This window comes from Mobula hypostoma, chromosome 11 (genome assembly GCF_963921235.1).
Source record: "Mobula hypostoma chromosome 11, sMobHyp1.1, whole genome shotgun sequence".
Taxonomy (NCBI): Eukaryota; Metazoa; Chordata; class Chondrichthyes; order Myliobatiformes; family Myliobatidae; genus Mobula; species Mobula hypostoma.
Window position 1 is genome coordinate 68,831,267 of NC_086107.1, and position 20,062 is coordinate 68,851,328.

Genomic DNA, 20,062 nt, shown 5'->3' on the forward strand with positions numbered 1-20,062 from the left:
GGGAAATGAAATGTGATTAGTGTAGATGGGTACTTGATGGGCAGTCTACATTTGATGGGCTGAAGGACCTGTTTCTGTGCTGTGTAAGTTAGTTTATGCTCTGTTGTTTGGGCACAGGGTTAAATAAGAAAATAGCCTCCACTCTCTGACCGGCAAGTTGCTTATAGTGTGTTCAGAATTACTTTTGTGGGAACTTAAGTACAGAATTCAATTGCCACACTTGCACAATAGTAAATTTTCATTCAGGACAAGATTAATGTTTAATAGTGGGCAAAGCCGTAGGCCTGAATGGTCAGAGGTCCATTGTATTAGTTAATCTCACAATTCTGCTGAGTGCTGTGTAATAGAAAGGGATCAGATTGGTTCTTCTTCCTGCCATCAATGTTTTATGAAGCCTTTAGCTGAGAACACTATACATCCTATTAATAATTTCTTGCCTTGAATAGCTTTGAGACAAGGACAAACCATGACCTTCGCGAACAAGTGAATTGATATCCTTTTGTTCCTGGGCACACATTATTGAATCCAAAGGATAACCTCTCTGTGGAAGTGCTCTACCCATGTCCGGTGAAACAGAACGTTTTCATAGCTTACACCTCAACTAAATATAACACATCTTTTCTTCTTACAGATGTCACTTTGCCAGCCGGGTGTTTTCATGACTTAGATCATTTGAAAATAAGTTTCCTCTCTTTTCGATTTATTCTATTGATTTCAGCTCTTTCTCTTCCTTTTTATCAATTTTGTTTTGCACATTTGAGCTCTAAAGACTGGAAGGGTCATCTCACTAGCAACCACTAAGCTGGGATTAACTTTATCCTCTTGTCTGAAAAACACGCTCAAAACCCGGATTCCAGAGAGACTGAGGAAGATTTTGATTCTGGACTATCATGTAAAAAAGGGCGGTAATCTGCTGGCAAACCAGTTTACATCCCTCCGAATGAAGTCAATGGATATAAAAATCAGGAGCAAGTAAAACAGCCTGCTAATCGCTGTCAGGGATATGGCACTGAAGTCAAGCCTGCTGGTGACATTTCAATTCAGTCATGTCACCTGGCTCAGTCTGTCTCAGTGAGTTTCCTAATTTAGGCACACAAGCTACACTCGATGGTAAGTGTAATGAAAGCCAAGATGTCAATCAATTATTGTGCAAGGCCAGAAGAATTCCGAGTCTGGAGCGCACTATCTGGTAGAGATAGAAACCCTCATTACATTTAAACAGAACTTGAATTTAAACAGGTTCCCCACCACCCAGGCCATGCTCTTTTCTCACTGCTGCCATCAGGTAGAAGGTACAAGAGCTTCAGGACTCGCACCACCAGGTTCAGGTACAGTTACTACCCCTCAACCATCAGGCTCTTGAACAAAAGGAATAACTACACTCATCTGTTGAGATGTTCACACAACCAAATAATCTCACTTTAAGGATTCCTTATCTTGTTGCTTCATGTTCTCGATATTTATTGCTATTTATTTACACTTGCATTTGCACAGTTTGTTCCCTTCTATGCTCTACTTGGTCTTTCATTGATCCTGTTATAGTTACAGTTCTATAGATTTGCTGAGTGCGCTCACAAGAAAATTAATCTCAGGAATGTATGTGGTGACATGTATGTACTCTGATAATAAGATTTACTTTGAACTTTGAACTACTTTACTCTTAATTATGACCTGCAGATTTAGTGGGTTAAGTTGGCTGGCTGTTCTTACTGGTGCACAAATGATGGGCCAAATGGCCTCCTCTAGGCTGTGGGTTTCTAGCAATTAAGACAGACGACGATTCCAAAAAGACAAAAGGAAAGTCTTTTTATATCAACAGGAAGAAAATCTGCAGATGTTGGAAATCCAAAACAATACAAACAAAACACTGGAGGAGCCCAGCAGGTCAGACCCTTCTGCAGGGCACAACGACACAGGAACAAAGCCTTTGGCCAACAATGTTGTGATTAACTAATTAAGCTAACAAAACCTAAACTCTTCTGCCTGCACGTGGTCCATATTCCTCCATTCCCTGCAGATTCATGTCCCTGTCTAAAAGCCCTTAAGCACCTTGATCATATCTGCCTCCACCATCACCCCAGACACTCACCATTTTCTGTGTAAAAGATCAGCTCTATACATCTCCTTTGAACTTACCCCATCTCATCTTAAAAGCATGGCCTCTAGTTTTAGACATTGTGACCATGGGAGAAAGGTCCCAGCTGTCTGCTCTATCTCTGCCTCTCATAATGTTATGAACTTCTGTCAGGTCTCCCCTAGCCTCCACTGCTCTAGAGAAAACCACCAATTTTGTCCAACTCTCTTTATAGAACTTGCTGACTAATCCAGACCGCATCCTAGTAAACATCTTCTACACCCTGTGCAATCTAGAAGTGCCAATGGTCCAAAGCAGTTTCTTTGAACCAGTACAGGTGTACATCTGCAGTATGGAAGTTTAGGAACAAGGAGTAAAGGAGAGGGAATAGAGGTCTGGTAATTTGTTATATGTGATGAGAAGCCTAGGCGAGAATGGTAAGGACCCAAGTTCTGGAGTATCCGAGACTAAAATCGAGGCATGATTTCAAGACTGAGGTGAGGACAGGGTTCTTGACTAGATGATGGATGAGAACCTGATGAGACTAGACATGAAGCCAAATGAGACAGAAATCCTAAGCACAATCGCAGAGTGAACCAAAGTTGAGCTGACAATTGAGCACCAAACCTGAGTTCGGGTGCTCTTTAAGTATCCAGATCTTGGCGCCAAAACATGGCCGCTCATTAGCAGAACAGGCCTGAATCTTTAAAGGACTGTGTCGGCTATTCCTTCTCCAGAGAATCGGAGTGTCTAAATCCCAGAGGCTGGCACGGTCAAGTGCATACCAGAACATTATAGAAGGGCTAACGTTTCATCATTAAACATGAAGCGGTTAAGGTAAATTTTCTCAAAAACACATGAAGCTTATCCAAAAACAAATGAAGTCATAGGATATTGTACATATAAACACAGGAACGAATGAATGTATGAATGTCAATGAGAGGACGTTGATGGAACACGTCCTCTTCAGAATACACAAGGGTATTGTAGGCATGATCACACTTTTTCTAAATTGGAAAATTTATTGAGGGAAGAAGTAAACTATTAGAGCCTCATGGAAAGCAATAAGAAGAGAGAAATTAGGCAGTGGCAACAATTGCATTATGGTGACAGAGAAACAATTGGGCTCCAGATTGTTAACCTTGGGTTGACAACTGGGACAGTCTAAAAAATTAAGAGTGAACATGGCAAAAAAAAAAACAGGAGAATGTTATAGGAGAGAAGCACGAAATCAGATGCATTGGAGAAGGAACAGCTGCCTTAGGGAGTGGAGCCTAAAGACTGGAGTGAAATATATGTGGCAGTCTTATGAAAAGAAGGTGATAGATTGATGGAACATAATTTGGAACATACAGGATGAGGAAAAGGCAAAAGATGAAGAGAAATGTGGCTAGATATAAGGCAATCAAATGCCTGTAAAGGGGAAGACTATGGCTCTCAATTCTACTGGGATTTGCCAGGGAAATTGAGTATATCAGGTGCACTTGGAATAAGGCAAAACATCTACATACTGTGCTGGACAGAGTGTGTCAAAACACATAGGACAGGGGGTGGGGGAGATGTGAAGGGGTGTGTGAAGGTAACTGGTCAGGTTAGAGCTTTTAAAAGAAGCAAACTTAGCTTGTAAAGAGCTGATGGGTAACCAATTGTCACTGCTGGTTCTGATTCTGATAAATAAAGATTTGAAGGGATAGTAAAAATTAATTTCAGAATTTGCTGATGATAACCGATTGGATGGGGTCATAAATAGCAGCAAACAAGGCGATCAATTGCAGAGAGATTTATGAAGGTTCAGCAATTGGAGAGTTTATTACTTGACAAGTAAATTAAATGGTCAGAAGATACGCCAGTGACAGAGAAAGGAAACAGGACTTGGATTTTTACTCGCCTTGTTTTAGAGTGGAACAAGAGCTTCTGGTGGCTGGGTGAAGTCCACAGCTCAGTGCAGTTTGGCGATAAGGATGCATCGTCACAGGTGCTGCTCTTCAAATGAGACGTGCACTGCTTTTCCATTCATTGCTGGCTACTCATTGTTTATCTTCACTCAGCTGGATAATATTGATTCCCTGTGTTACTGTTTGAAGCTCTAATTATTCTGCAGGGTGAGGGTTATTAGGAACAGTGTAGCGCTCCAGTGCGCCGAACAAGACAAAGAGATTTAACGAACCCAGCTATGCAGGAGATCGTAAATCTGCAAAGGCAGGGGTGGTGAAGCTCAAGAAAGATTAATCACTGGAAATTGTGTGGCATACCAGTGTGCCCAGACAAGCCTTGGCTGCATGGTTCCAGAGGTCTGGGCTCAATCCTGACTGTTGGTGCTGTCTGTGTGGAGTTTGCCATTCCCATAGCTTTCCAGATTCCTCCCACATCTCAGAGATTGATGAGTTGCTAGGTTAAATGGCCTCTGTAAATTGCCCCGAGTGTACAGTTGAGAGGTGGAATTTGGGGAGGAGGAATTAATGGAAATATTGGGAAAATGAAGTGGGATTAATGCATTACTGATTGATTGATTGGTTGATTGATTAAGATACAGCATGGAATAGGTCCTTCTGGACCTTTGAGCCAGCCACCCAGCAACCTGGTACATATTGGTACAAACAACAGAGGAAGAAAAAAGGAGGAGGTCCAGAAAAAAGAATACAAGGAGTTAGGCAGGAAGCTGAGAAGCAGGAGCTCAAAGGTAGTAATCTCAGGATTGCTGCCTGTGTACGCAGCGGTGAGGATAGGAATAGAATGAGGTAGAAGATAAATGTGTGACTGAAGACTTGAAGCAGGGACCAAGGATTCAGGTTTCTGGATAATTGGGACTTTTTCTGGGGCAAGTCAGACCTATACAAAAGGGACAGGTTGCACTTGAATCCGAGCAGGGCCAATATTCTTGCAGACAGGTTTACTAGAGCTGTTGGGAGTGGTTTAAATGAATATGGCAAGGGGATGGGAACCAGGATGATAGAGCTGAGGATGAGCCAGCAGGTTCACAAGTAGATGATGGATGTAACATGAATGTAAGGAAGGACAAGCCAATGATTGGGAACAAATGCACACAGAGTAAAGAGTTAGATTGTACCTCAGAGGCAAAATTCAAAAGGGCAAAGAATGCAGTACTGAAGGGGCTGTATTTAAATGTGTGTAGCATTCGGAATAAGGTGGACAAACTCATGGTGCAATTAGAGATTGGTTGGTATGACGTTGTGGGCATCACTGAGTCATGGCTGAAAGAAGGCCATAGTTAGGAGCTGAACATCAAAGGACATCAAAGGATATACCTTGTATCAAAAGGACAGGTGGTGTGGTTCTGTGGTAAGAAATGGAATTACATCTTTAAAGAGGTGACATAGGGTCAGAGAATGTTGAATCTTTATGGGCAGAGCTAAGAAACTGCAAAGTTGAAAAAACCATTATGGGAATCAAATATATGCCTCCAAATGGTAGCCAAGATATAGGGTTGAGATTGTAAAGAGAGTTGGAAAAAGCATGTAATAAGGGTAATGACACAATTGTAATGAGGGACTTCAATATGCAGGGGCATTGAGAAAATCAGGTTGGTGTCAGATTGCAAGAGAGGGAATTTGTTTAATGCCTATGAAATGGCTTTTTAGAGCAGCTTGTGCTTGAGCTCACTCAGGGAAAGGCTATCTTAGATTGGGCATTGTGTAATAACCCAGATCTTATTAGGGAGCTTAACATAAAGGAACTCTTAGGAGGCAGTGATCAAAATATGATTGAATTCATACTGCATCTTGAGAGGGAGAAGCATAAGTCACATGCATCAGTATCACAATGGAATAAAGGGAATTACAGAGGCATGAGAGAGGAGCTTGCCCAGGTGGCTGGGAGAAAGATACTAGCAGGGATAACAGTAAAGAAGAGAAGAAGTTCTCAAATGGCAGGGGTAGGCAACCATGGCTGACAAGGGAAGTTAAGGACTGCATAAAAGCCAAGTAAAGGGCATATAAGGTAGCAAAAATGAGTGGGAAGTTGGATAATTGGGAAGCTTTTAAAATCCAAGAAAAGACAACTAAAAAAACTATGAGAAGGGAAAAGATGAAATACTGTATGAGGGCAAACCAGCCAATAATATAGAGCAGGATACCAAAAGTTTTTTTTTCAGTTACATTAAGAGTAAAAGGGAGGTGAGAGTTGATATTGGACCACTCGAAAATGATGCTGGTGAGGTAGTAGTGGGGGACAAAGAAATAGCAGACGAACTTAAGTACTTTGCATCTGTCTACACTGTGGAAGACACTAGCAGTGTGCCAGAGGTCAGTGAGCGTCAGGGAGCAAGAGTGAGTACCATTGCTATTACAAAGGAAAAAGTGCTGGGCAAAGCCGAAGGTCTTCGGGTGGATAAGTCAGCTGGACCAGATGGACTACATCCCAGAGTTCTGAGAGAGGTTGCTGAAGAGATAATGGATTCATTGGTCATGATCTTTCAAAAATCACTTGACTCTGGCATGGTCCCAGAGGACTGGAAGATTGCAAATATACACTCCACTCTTTAAGAAGGGAGGAAGGCAAAAGAAAGGAAATGATAGGCCAATTAGCCTAACCTCAGTGATTGGGAATGTGTTGGAGTCTTTTATTAAGGATGAGGTTTCAGGCTACTAATGATAAAAAAAAAGTCAACATTTCTGTAAAGGGAAATCTTACCTGACAAATCTGTTAGAATTCTTTGAGGAAGTAACAAGCAGAGTGGACAAAGGAGAGACAGTGGATATCATTCAATGGATTTTCAGAAGGCATTTGACGAGGTGCACACATGAGGCTGCTTGACAAGATAAAATCCTGCTGCGTTACAGGAAAGGTACAGCCGTAGATAGAGGAATGGCTGACAGGCAGGAAGCAGCGAGTGGGAATAAAGGGGGCCTTTTCTGGTTGGCTGCCGGTGATGAGTGGTGTTCTTCAGGGGTCATTATTGGGACCGCTAATTTTCACATTGTTTGTCAATGATTTGGATAATGGAATTGATGGCTTTGTAGCAAAGTTTGCAGATGATATAAAGGTAGGTGGAGGGTTGGTAGTGCTGAGGAAGCAATGTGATTGCAGCAGGACTTAGACAAATTGGAAGAATGGGCAAAAAAAGTGGCAGATGGAATACAGTGTTGGGAAATGTATGATAATGCATTTTGGTAAAAGTTACAATAGTGCAGACTATTACCTAAATGAGGAGAAGGTTCAAACATCAGAGGTGCAGAGGGACTTAGGAGTCCTTGTGCAAGACTCTCAGAAGGTTAATTTACAGGTTGAGTCTGTGGTAAAGAAGGCAAATGCAACGTTGGCATTTATTTCAAGGGGGATAGAATACAAAAACAAGGAGATGAGGCTGAACCTTTATAAGACACTAGTCAGGCCACACTTGGAGTATTGTTAACAGTTTTGGGATCCATATCTCAGAAAGGATGTGCTGTCATTGGAGAGAGTCCAGAGGAGGTTCACGAAGATGATTTCTGAAATGAAGGGGTTAACATATGAGGAGTGTTTGACAGTTTTGAGCCTGTACTCACTGGAATTTAGAAGACTGCATGGGGATTTCATTGAAACCTACCGAAAGTTGAAAGGACTAGATAAGGTGAATGTGGAGAGGGTGTTTTCTATGGTGGGGGTATCCAGAACTAGAGGGCACAGCCTCATAATTGAGGGGAAACAGAAGTAAGGAGGAATATTTTTAGCCAGAGAGTAGTGAATCTGTGGAATGCTCTGCCACAGACTGCGGTGGAGGCCAAGTCCGTGGGTATATTTAAGGCAGAAGTTGATAGTTTACTGATTGGTCAGGGCATCAAAGGATATGGCTAGAAGGCAGGTGTATGGGGTTGAGTGGAATCTGGGATTAGTCATGATGGAATGGCGAAGCTAAATGGCCTAATCGTGCTCCTATGTCTTATGGTCTTATGGTCTAACTCCCAAATTAACCCTAGAACATAGAACATAGAAATCTACAGCATATTACAGGCCATTCGGCCCACAATGATGTGCCGACCATGTAACTTACTCTAGAAACTGCCTAAAATTACCTTACCGCATAGCCCTCTATTTTTCTAAGCTCCATGTACCTACCTAACAGTCTCTTAAAAGACCCTATTGTATCCACCTCCACCGCCGTCACCAGCAGAACATTCCACGCACTCACCACTCTCTGCATAAAAAACTTACCCCTGACATCTCCTCTGTATCTACTCCCAGGTACCTTAAAACTATGCCTCCTCATGTTAGCCATTTTAGCCCTGGGATAAAGCCTCTGGCTATCTACACGATCATTGCCTCTCATCATCTTATACAACTCTATCAGGTCACCTCTCATCCTCTGTCGCTCCAAGGAGAAAAGGTCAAGTTCACTCAGCCTATTCTCATAAGGCATACTCTCCAAACCAGGCAACATCCTTGTAAGTCTCCTCTGCACTCTCTCTATAGTATCCACATCCTTCCTGTAGTGAGGTGACCAGAACTGAACACAATACTCCAAGTGGGGTCTAACTAATACTGTCAACCTGTGCAGCAGCTTTGAGTGTCCTATGGACATGGACCCCAAGATCTATCTGATCCTCCATGCTGCCAAGAGTCTTACCATTAACACTATACTCTGTCATCTGCATCCGTTCGATGTCATGCTGTATCCTCTGACAACCCTCCAGACTATCCACAACACCCCCAACCTTTGTGTCATCAGCCAACTTACTAACACACCCTTCTCTTTCAATATTTTTAAAGACATATAAAGACGTATAAAGACTCCTTACCCTATATTCGTACAAGTCAATTAGTTCGTAACATTGAAAAATAATAATTTTATTATATAAAAAAATCTAACCCACTACCAAGACCGAAGCTGATTAGTATAAAAAAAAGAAAAAAGATTATTGATCATCATCTGTGCTTTAACAGCAAATCAAAGGTTTTTAAAATAATTCAGAAAACATCCCCACAGTGTTTGAAAGTCTTGATTACATTCAAAGATTGAACATCGAATCTTTTCTAAATTTAAACATGATATCACATCACGTAACCATTGGGCGTGAATAGGAGGGGCCACCTTTTTCCATTTAAGTAAAAATGTCCTTCTGGCCATAAGAGACATAAAATGGCTCCAAAATACAGGTGTCCCCCGCTTTTCGAACGTTCGCTTTACGAAACCTCACTGTTACGAAAGATCTACATTAGTACCCTGTTTTCGCTTTCAGAAGGTGTTTTCACTGTTATGAAAAAAATTCAGCGCGCGATAAAAAGCAGTGCACGCCCTGAGCAGCCGCTCTCCCTGGATTCGGAACGGCATTCTCGCCCGCATTGCTTTAACACGAGCCTGTGGGCAGTCATTTGCAAGATGAATTCTATGGTGTCAGAAAAGCCTGAAAGAGCTCGTAAGGGTGTTACACTTAGCGTAAAACTAGACATAATTAAGCGTTTCGATCGTGGTGAACGAAGCAAGGACAAAGTGAGTTTGGCTTGTGGAAGCTGACAAAGATGATGTTGAAGAGGTTTTGGCATCCCATGACCAAGATCTGATAGATGAAGAGCTGATGCAATTGGAAGAGGAAAAGATATCAATCGAAACCGAATGAGTAATGACAAAGTACGACTTTAATTTTGAAAGGGTACATAGGTTTAGGGGATATTTGCAAGATTCTTTGAGTCCTTACAAAGAACTGTATGATAGAAAAATGCACGAGGCTCAGCAGTCAAGCAAGCCACAGCAGACGACGAACCTCGACCTTCAACATAGAGGCGGGCAGTCATAGAAGATGAGCTGCCTGCCCTGATTGATGACAAGATGACACCCCAGTGTCCCACCACCCCAACACCCAGGCCGCGGACAGATACTGTACCGATTCGCGGAGAATGCAGCAGTAGCGGGGAGGCACACAGCACATCTTTAAGAAAAAGGCCGAAATAAACATACTAATTAATTAGGTGCCGCCCCACACGTAATGTCGGCCCAGATCAGAGATGATGCTATTGGCAATCGGCACTGATCTGGGTCGACAATTACGGGTCAGGCGGCACCTAATTAATTAGCATGTTTATTTTGGCTTTTTTCTTAAAGATGTGCTGTGTGCCTCCCGGCTACCGTTGGACCCCTGTGTGCTTCGCGGCAATGTATCGCTCGGCGGCCCAGAGGGTGGGGGCCACTGCACCACCCAAACTCTGACGACCCAGTCTAACACACCATCATCAGTGTGCTTGGCGCTGTCCCGATTCCAGTAAGTGGTACTACACTGCACATACATTATTTCCACTTTATATAGGCTGTGTATTTTTACGTGTTATTTGGTATGATTTGGTAGCTTCATAGCTTAAAGGTTACTGGAGAGCGCTTGCGCCGTGTTTTTGCCAACAGCGCTTGCGTGAGATTTTCTGCCGACGGCGCTTGCGTGAGGTTTTCACTACGGAGAACAGTTCAGTAATGATTGTGAAAAAGTATTTCTACTTTATATAGGCTGTGTATTCATCATATCATTCATGCTTTTACTATATGTTACTGTTATTTTAGGTTTTATGTGTTATTTGGCATGACTTGGTAGGTTATTTTTGGGTCTGTGGACGCTCACAAAATTTTCCCATATAAATTAATGGTAATTGCTTCTTCGCTTTACGACATTTCGGCTTATGAACCGTTTCATAGGATGGCAGGGGAAACCTGTAATATCCTTTCCTCCAACAGAATCCTGTGGCCCCTCCTCGCCTATGCAGTTCCGATCTCGACAGTCGAAACCTTAGAGAGGAGTGTTAGCAACCACCTCAGGAGATGGCTGGGGCTGCCAAAGAGCCTGAGCAGCATCGCACTCTATGGACACCACAACAAACTGCAACTGCCCTTCAAATCCTTGGAGGAAGAATTCAAGGTAACAAGAGCCAGAGAAGTGCTACAGTATAGGGACTCAAGTGACCCGAAGGTGGCTAGAGCAGGGATCCAAGTAAGTACTGGCAGGAAGTGGAGGGCAGAGGAATCTGTTTAGGAGGCAGAGGTGAGGCTGCGTCACAGGAGGCTGGTGGGAGGGGTCACACAAGGCCGAGCTGGGCTAGGGTCCTTTCCAACTCCCCAAATGGACACCAGAGGGAAGGAAAGGCGTCGTCTAGTTCAGGAGGAGGTGAGAGCAGTAGTGGAGGAGATGAGAGCCTGCAAGGCGGTGGGAATGAAGCAACGGGGAGCTTGGACAAGATGGGAGAATGCGGTTGAGGGGAAAGTGACCTGGGCTGCTCTTTGGAAAGCCGAACCACACCGCATCCAATTTCTCATCCAGGCAGTGTACAATGTGCTTCCAAAGCTATCAACCTGCACACATGGGGCAAGGCAGAGTCATCTGCGTGCCCACTGTGCTCCAAGCGAGGAACCCTGGAGCACATCCTCAGTGGCTGTGCAAGGGCACTTGGTGAGGGACGGTACAGGTGGAGGCATGATCAGGTCCTGAAGACCATCGCTGAAGCCGTCAGTGCAGGAGTTGAGTGGGCGAAGCGATCCCAACCCTCCAAGCAGACCATTGCCTTTGTCAGAGCTGGGGAGCAGCCAATACCTGCCAAAAGAACATCTGCAGGCATTCTGACCTCTGCAAGGGACTGGCAGCTGTTGGTGGACCTCGAACGGCAGCTGAAGTTCCCCAAGCATATTGCAGCCACCACCCTGCGACCAGACATTGTCCGAGTGTCTGAGTCTACTAAGCAAGTGGTGCTGCTGGAGCTGACAGTCCCATGGGAAGATAGCTTGGAAGAGGCCTTTGAAAGGAAGCTCTCCAAGTACGCAGGACCGGTCAGCAACTGTCAGCAGGCTGGATGGAGAGCGAGGTGTCTCCCAGTGGAGGCTGGTTATAGGGGATTCGTAGCCCATTCCTTAGCTAGAGCCTTCAGCATTTTGGGCATCGAGGGAGAGGGGAAGAGGAGAGCCATCTGCAGTACCACTGATGCAGCAGAGAGGGCCTCAAGATGGCTGTGGCTCGAAAGAGGGGAGCCATGGAGTCATAAGTAGCTAGCCATCTGGACACAAACTGGGGTCTGATCAGCCCTGGCTGGGTCACCAGGAGGAGGTTGTATGATGTTGAAAGACCCGAAACACCCGATGATTCCAGGAACATCACTGAAGATGTGTCCAGAAGCATCAATAGATGTATGTACACAGCTTACTTGATTCAATAGAGTAAGAAAATTTTCTTTAAATAGGCACTTATAATTTTTAGTAATTGTTATAGCTAAATAAGTAAATTGCTTTCTTACAATTTTAAAAGGAAGGTTAGAATTTATTGGTATCAAATTGTTCAAAGGGAAAAGTTCACTTTTATGTAGGTTTAATTTATAACCTGAAAACTGGCTGAAACAGAAGAGTAAAGAAAACACATGGGGTAATGAAGTCTCAACATTCGAAATAAATAACAGCAAATCATCAGCATACAACGAGACTTTCTGAATAGTGTCTCTCCTTAAAATACTGGTGATATCATTAGATTCTTGAAAAGCAATGGCTAAGAGTTCTAAGGCCAGATCAAAAAGCAAAGGACTCAATGGAGAACCTTGTCTAGTGCCACACTGAAGCTTAAATGGTTTGGAGTTATGAAAATTAGTGACAACCCTAGCAGAAGGGACTAAATAAAGTAATTCAATCCACTGAATGAAAACAGGTCCAAAATTAAATTTTTCTAAAGTTTTAAATAAATAATTCCATTCAACTCTGTTGAAAGCTTTCTCAGCATCTGGGGATACCACACATTCCGATACCATGTTAGAAGGAGAATAAATAACATTTAATATTAAAGTGAGAATTCACACCCTTCTACCTCTTCACCCAGGCTACTTATAAAAATCACAAAGAGGAGGGGTCTCAGAACAGATCCCTGCGGAACACCACTGGTCACCGTCCTCCATACAGAATACAAACCATCTACAACCACCCTTTGCCTTCTGTGGGCAAGCCAATTCTGGATCCACAAAGCAAAGTCTCCTTGGATCCCATGCCTCCTTACTTTCTGAGTGAGCTTTGCATGGGAAATCCATATACACTACATCCACTGCTCTACCTTCATCAATGTGTTTTGTGGGACAATTTACATTGAGCAATTAACCCACGAACTGGTATGACTTTGGACTGTGGGAGGAAACCAGATTACCCTGAGGAAACCTATGTGGTCATGGAGAGACCATACAAACTACTGGTGATTGATTGAAGATCTGTATCAACTCGGTGGGCCGAAGGGCCTGTTTTTGTGCCTCTATGACTCTAAATTCTTGTTTGCTCAAAAACACAAACACAAACACCTCTCTATAGGTCATCACCAACAGGAACATAGGTAATAGATTCTTACATAGAAGATTTGTAATGGCATCATGGGCACTAAACTTACAGAGAACAGAAGCTGCTTACAAAGTTACTCCTGAAGTGTGAACCTTACCTATTCAGTAGTGAGGTGGAATCAGGGTAACCTTGCCTTTGAATGGTGTTGGGAACTAGGAGTGGAATTGGAATTGGCTTATTATTGTCACATGTACCATGATACACTGAAAAGCTTGTCTCACATTCTATTCATACAGATCAAATCATTGCATAGTGCACTGAAGTAGTACAAGGGAAAACAATAACAGAATTCACAGTAAAGTGCAACAGGTACAGAGAATGTGCAGTGTAGGTGGACAATAAGGTGCAAAATCATATGACTCAGATTGTAAGGTCAAAAGGCCATCTTTTTTTAGTAGGGAACCATTCAATAGTGTTATAACTGGAATAGCAGCTGAACTTGAGCCTAGTAGTATGTGCTTTCAGGATTTTGTATTTTCTGCCTTATGAGAAAGGGAAGGAAAGAGAATGTTCAGGGTGAGTAGGTATTTGATTATCCTAGCTGCTTTACTGAGGCAGTGAGAAGTACAGACACAGTCCAAGGAGGGTGTCTTGTTTCCGTGATGCACTGAGCTGTATCCACAACTCTCAGCGGTTTCTTGTGGTCTTGGGCAGAGGAGTTACCGTAATGAACTGCGATGCATCCACATAGAATGTTTTCTATGGTGCATTAATAAAAACTGGTAGGGATGTCGGTGACATGCCAAATTTCTTTAGCCTCCTGAGAAAATTGTTGAGCTTTCTTAACTATGGGATGACATGGTTAGGTCAAGACAGGCTATTGGTGATGCTCTCTTCTAGGAAATTGAAGCTCTTGACCCTCTGTCCTTCGGCACTGTTGATGAAGACAGGAGCAAATGCCGAAGTCATGACCAGCTCTTTTGTTTTGCAGACATCAAGGGAAAGCTGGAAGTTGCTGCAGTCGGGCACCTGAGGCAAGGAATAGTATGGTCCCCACAGCTCTCCTTATAGACGAACGCTTGGCCTTAAGCACCAAACTTATGAGTGGCCTACTTTGTTTTGTGTGAAGCATTGGTTACTTTAGCCCTTCGGTACAATATAGATGTTGCAGCAACAAGGATGATTCATTACGTGCTGACTAAATCACTGGATGGTGTTCAGTGTGTCACAGGGCTGGAAGGCCGTGATTGACCCTGACATAGGGCTCAGCCGCTCACAGAATGGCTGGCTGTCTACCCTACTACACTGCAGGCTTTCCAGTTCAGTTTCAAGGCTCATGCTTGGGGTATGGTGACCGGGAAAGAGAATGCCCTCGGTGTTCTTGCTTGCCCTGTGGGTGTCTCACTGAACCTATGCCAGGAGCCACCACTCTTGCTTTGAGTTTGCAGGAGCTGACCCTGTTTGAAGCAGGCAGTGCTCACCCCTCAGCTCCAGCGCTTCCAGAATCATCTGCCACAGAACTCAATGAGGCGCTTCAGAAGCTAACTGCCTGTGGCAGTTTTTTGGAAACAGTCAATAACATGATTTGCAGTAGGAGCCTCGAATTACAGCTTAATGACGTTCTGCCCAACTGCAAGCATAAAATTTCTTGGAAATGTATTTTTTATTGTTATGATTATTGAAAGTACAGTGGCTCCAAGTAATCGGGCAGTTAAAATTCAAAATGTTCCAGAGGGAGTTCGACCATTTACTGGGGTCATTCACCTTGCATTTTCTCCTTTCTTGACAACATAGAGGGAGGACACTCAGCCCTTTGCTAGCTCTCAGAGAGATCCTATCAGTCCCATTCCTCTGTTTATCTCTCTGTAACCTATCCTCTCTCAAATGCCCATCAACTCCCCCTTCGGACACAAGGAGCAATGCACAGAGGGCAGTTAGCCTGCTGATCTGCACATCTCCACAATGCAAGAGCTAACTGGAGCACCTGGGGGAAAACCCAAGCAATTGTGGAGAATATGGAAGTATCTGAGAGGAGGATGGAAACTGGGTCACTGGAGACTCCCCGCCATCGAGGACATCTTCAAAAGACAATGCCTCAAGAGGGCAGTATCCATCGTTAAGGACTCTCACCGCCTGGGACATACTCTCTTAGCATCAAGGAGGAGGTACAGGAGTCTGAAGACTCACACTCAAATGTTTTAAGATCAGCTTTTTCCCCTCTGCCATGAGGTTTTGAGTGGTCCACAAATCCATGAACCATGATTCCATGAATCCATGATTGCTGTTTCTCTTTTGCACCATTTATTTTTATTGTAACTTGCAGTAAATTTTATTTCTTTCACTGTAGTCTGCCACAAAACAAATATTGCAACATGTGACAGTGATAGTAAACTGGATTTTGAGGCTGTATCCCTGTGTGCTATCATTTACATTTTCAAAGATTCAAAGTAATTTTCAAAGTATGCATGCAGTATACAACCCTGAGATTCATCTCCCCCCACCACACACACACACACAGACACACAGACACACACACACACACACACGCACACACACACACACACAGCCACAAAACAAAGAAAACCATGGAACCCACTCAAAGAAAAACATCAACCTCCATGCGCAGAAAAAACAAATCGCATAAGTGGCAACAAAAAATCGAGCAGGAAACAGAATGTAGAACACCAAATCGAAAGAGTCCAGGCTTATTCAGCTTGTGGTTTATAGCAGCTGGATGTGTGGTGTCTGCAGGTTTGTCTACATTACTCTTCAGTAAAGCAGTTAACAAGGATGGAGCTTCTAAGCAAAAGTCCTTTACCAAAGTGGAGAAGCACCCAGATAACAAAGATATCAACCCATGCCATATCACATGGTAAACGTTGTTCCTAAAGGTATATAGCACACTATTTTCTCTTTGACAAGAGTTTTCTTCTTCTCTCAGAGTCAAACCTGACTCCAAATACAGAGGGAAACCAGTGGGTAGGGAGGTGCTCGATGGAATAGGTGTAAAGGTAGTCTGGGATGTGTGGGAGCCTCCAGCATTTTCACCAAGTTTGTAACTTCTGAACTGAAGGTTCTCAAGGTTCCTTCTCCATTCTGAGTGCTTGTGAGCCTGGGGATACCATGGGTCAGTGAGACAGTTACACTTCTTCAAGGAGTCTTGAGAACAACTAAGAATCATTTCCTCTGGCCCTCCAAAAGCTCAGGGCAGGATGGAGTTCAGTGTGGAAGGTACTTTGCAGAATCTACTGTCGGACATGTAAGTATCATAGCCTGCCAAGTGCCGTGGATTGAGTCTGATTAGAGTCTCAAAGCTGGAGATTTCAGCCACGGTGAGGACGCTGAGCTTTGTTCTTCCATCCCGCCGATGGATTTTGAGGATTTTGCGAACATTGACATAAGAGATTCTGCAGATGCTGGATATCCAGAGGAACTCAGCAGGTCAGGCAGCATCTATGGAAAGGAATAAACAGTCAATGTTCACTGTTTTACAACCGTTGTTAGTGGATTCTTCCCAGTGCTCTGAGGTGACAGCTCAGGCACCGGAAGTGTTCAGGAGGGCAGTGATCACTGAAGTCTGGTAGATCTTGAGTTTTGTGCTGGGTTTATGATCTTTGGTGTCTGACAACAAAGGTGATTTTGTTGTCAAGCACAAAAGGCTGTGCTAGGGCACTGTTTGTGAGGAGGAGGAGAAGATAGCGACACGACACAGCGCACAGCAGCCACTCTGGTGAATGATATCTGTTATCTGTCAAGTAGGGTGCCGTGCACAATACTGATTTGATGGAGACGGACGTGAGAGCATGGAGGAACACCTGGAGAAACTTCTGAAATGCCTGCTTCGCTGCCGCTGCTACTGTGTGATCCAGAATCTCTGGAGGAGAAGGCCCCGAGTCCTCGGCTTTGCTTGTTGCTCAGCAGCCCGGGGGGGGGGGTGGTTGAAGCGCTCGGCAGAGGATGGTGCTCTGGAGGCTGTATCGGAGGGGCTGGTCGGAGGCTCGAAGTTTTTGGATGGACTCAGAGTCGGCTGTGGTCGGGTGCTTCCAATGCATCGGCAGTTGTCGGCGCCTGGAGGTTTATGGCAGGGAGAGTTTCTCCCTTTTGCCGCCTGCTATCGGGACTATCGGGAGTCAATCGGAACTTTGAGACTTTTTTTTACCGTGCCCATGGTCTGCTGTTTATCAAATTATGGTATTGCTTTGCACTGCTGTAATTATATGTCATAATTATGTGGTCTTGTCAGTGTTAGTCTTTAGTTTGTGATATCACTCTGGAGGAACATTGTATCATTTCTTAATACATGCATTTCTAAATGACAATAAATGAGGACTTAGTGTCCTCATAATCTAATCATCATCTACATGTACTTTTGCTGATAGGCACATTTTTCTAGGTCTTACATGGATCTCTAAAGGTGGGGGTGTGGTCATCGAAGACATTTTTTTGTGTTTATTTAGTGTTAGGCATTTTCCTTCACACAGTTCAATGAAAAGTTGATGCTGATTTGGAGCCTGGTATCTAGATCATTGCAAGAGCAAACATCAGCAATTGTATGAGTGAGGCTGGAGTGATGGTGTGGTTCAAGAGTGAAGGGAAACATTCCCATTTATCCTGTCGAGTGTTTTCACCCCAGCAAGAGACTGAAAGATGCCCCATTCTTTGTAGCAATGGCTGTTTACTGCTTTAGTCTGTTGTCTCCATCAGCCTGGCCCCAGTACACTACTGCCGCAAAATCAGCCAAGGTCTCAGAGAGTGGCAGTCCCTCACAAACAACATGACAAGTTCCGACCCACCACTGCACAAACCCATAGAGTCAGGGCTACCTTGAAGTTTTTTGGGTTCATAGCTGCTTCAGACTATGGAGACCATCCATCCTGAATTGAATTAATCAGAACAGGCCTGGCAGCTCAAACCTAGGCATCCATGAGGCATCATGGACTATCAGCAGGCCAGTAATGTACACCATTACAATTAGGTAAATCACTTAGTCTATTATGACTATCAGAACAGGGGATGTACATTAGTTCGGCAATGAGTTCTAAGGGGTAAACACAACAACAGAGGACCACGTGTGGGTGAAACGGCAAAGACAGCATGCAATGGATAGAGCTGAGGGATTGCTGAATCCATAAATATGTGCTGCCTCATTAAAAATCTCAAAGTCAAGATGCAAGATTGTTTTTGTCATTCTTTAATATACAAGTGCAAAGGACTGGTCAGGCAGCATCTATGGAAACTGATAAACAGTCGATGTTTCAGGCCGAGACCTTCCTGTTTCAGGACTGAGAAGAAGAAGGGAAGATGCCAGAATAAGGTGGTGGAACAGGAATGGGAATTGGAATTAAAATGTTTTGTCACCAGGAAGTTCGGCTTTTGGTGAATGGAGCAGAGGTGCTCTGTGAAGCAGTGACCCTATTTTCAACAAGTTTCACCAATGCAGGAGCACCGGACACTATAGACAACCCCAGCTAATTCGCAGCTGAAGTGTTGCCTCACCTGGAAGGACTGTTTGGGACCCTGAATGGAGGTGAGGGAGGAGGCGAATGGGTAGGTGTAGCACTTTGTCCACTTGTGAGGATAAGTGTTGGGAGGGAGATTAGTGGGAGGAAAGATGAATGGACAAGGGAATCACAAGGCAATCCCCGTGGAAAGTGGGGGGGGGGTGGGGAGGAGGTGAAGGTACATTTGGTGGTAGGATCCCTTTGGAGATGGCAGAAGTTGCGGAGGAATGATGTGTTGGACGCGGAGGCTCATGGGGTGGTAGGTAAGGACAAGAGGAACTCGATTCCTATTAAGGTGGCAGGAAGGTGGGGTGAGTGTGGATGTTCAGGAAGTGGAGAGATGTTGCTGAGGACAGCATCTATGGGGGATGAAGGGAAATCCCGTTCTTTGAAGGAGGACATCTCTGACATCCTGGGAACAGATGTGGTGGAGATGAAAGAACTGAGAAAAGGGAATAGCATTTTTACAGGAGACAGGTGGGAAGAGGTATAATCAAGATAGTCGTGTGAATCAGTAGGTTTATAAAAGATGACGGTCGACAGTTTGTCTCCAGAGATGGAGACAGAGAGATCGAGATAGGAGAGGGAGGTGTCAGACAAGGACCAAGTGAATTGAAGGGCATGGTGGAAGTTCCAGGCAAAGTTGCTGAAATTGTCAAGCTCAGCAGGCATGCACGAGCCAATGCAATGGAGGTAGAGCTGGGAAGTATTCCTGGGGAAGGCTTAGAATGTAGACTGTTCTACGTAGCCAATGAAGAGGCAAGCATAGCTGGGACCCATGTGTGTGCCCATGGCTAATCCTTGAGTCTGGAGATAGTAGTAACAGCCAAAGAAAAAAATTGTTGAGGGTGATGGCCAATTCTTCCAGATGGAGGAAGGTGGTGGTGAAGGGGAACGGGTTTGTTTTTTATTGAGAAAAAGACAGAGAGAAAGCAATAAATATCAATATAAAGGCAATCCTATATCACAGAAACAAGAGAAAATCTGCGGATGCTGGAAATCCAAGCAACACACGCACGCAATGCTGGAGGAACTCAGCAGGCCAGGCAGCATCTGTGGAAAAGAGTATAGTTGATGTTTTGGACCAAGACCCGTCAGCAGGAGGGGAAAAAGATGAAGAGCCACAGTTAGAAGTTGGGGGGGAGGAGGGGAGGAGGGGGAGGAAGCAAACACAAGGTGATCGGTAAAACCGGGGGTGGGGGAGTGAACAGCAGTGGAGCTGATAGGTGAGAGATACAGGGCTGGAGAAGGGGTATCTGATAGGAGAAGACAGAAGGC

At 44.2% G+C, this 20,062-nt stretch overlaps 1 long non-coding RNA gene across 1 annotated transcript; it reads left to right on the forward strand.

Moving 5' to 3' along the window:
* The first annotated feature begins 1,229 nt into the window (after positions 1-1,229).
* On the forward strand, positions 1,230-14,680 carry LOC134354314 (uncharacterized). The gene is made up of 3 exons (XR_010019769.1): positions 1,230-1,328; positions 10,728-10,908; positions 14,275-14,680. It is a non-coding gene; the product is annotated as an uncharacterized LOC134354314 (long non-coding RNA).
* The last annotated feature ends 5,382 nt before the right edge of the window (positions 14,681-20,062 follow it).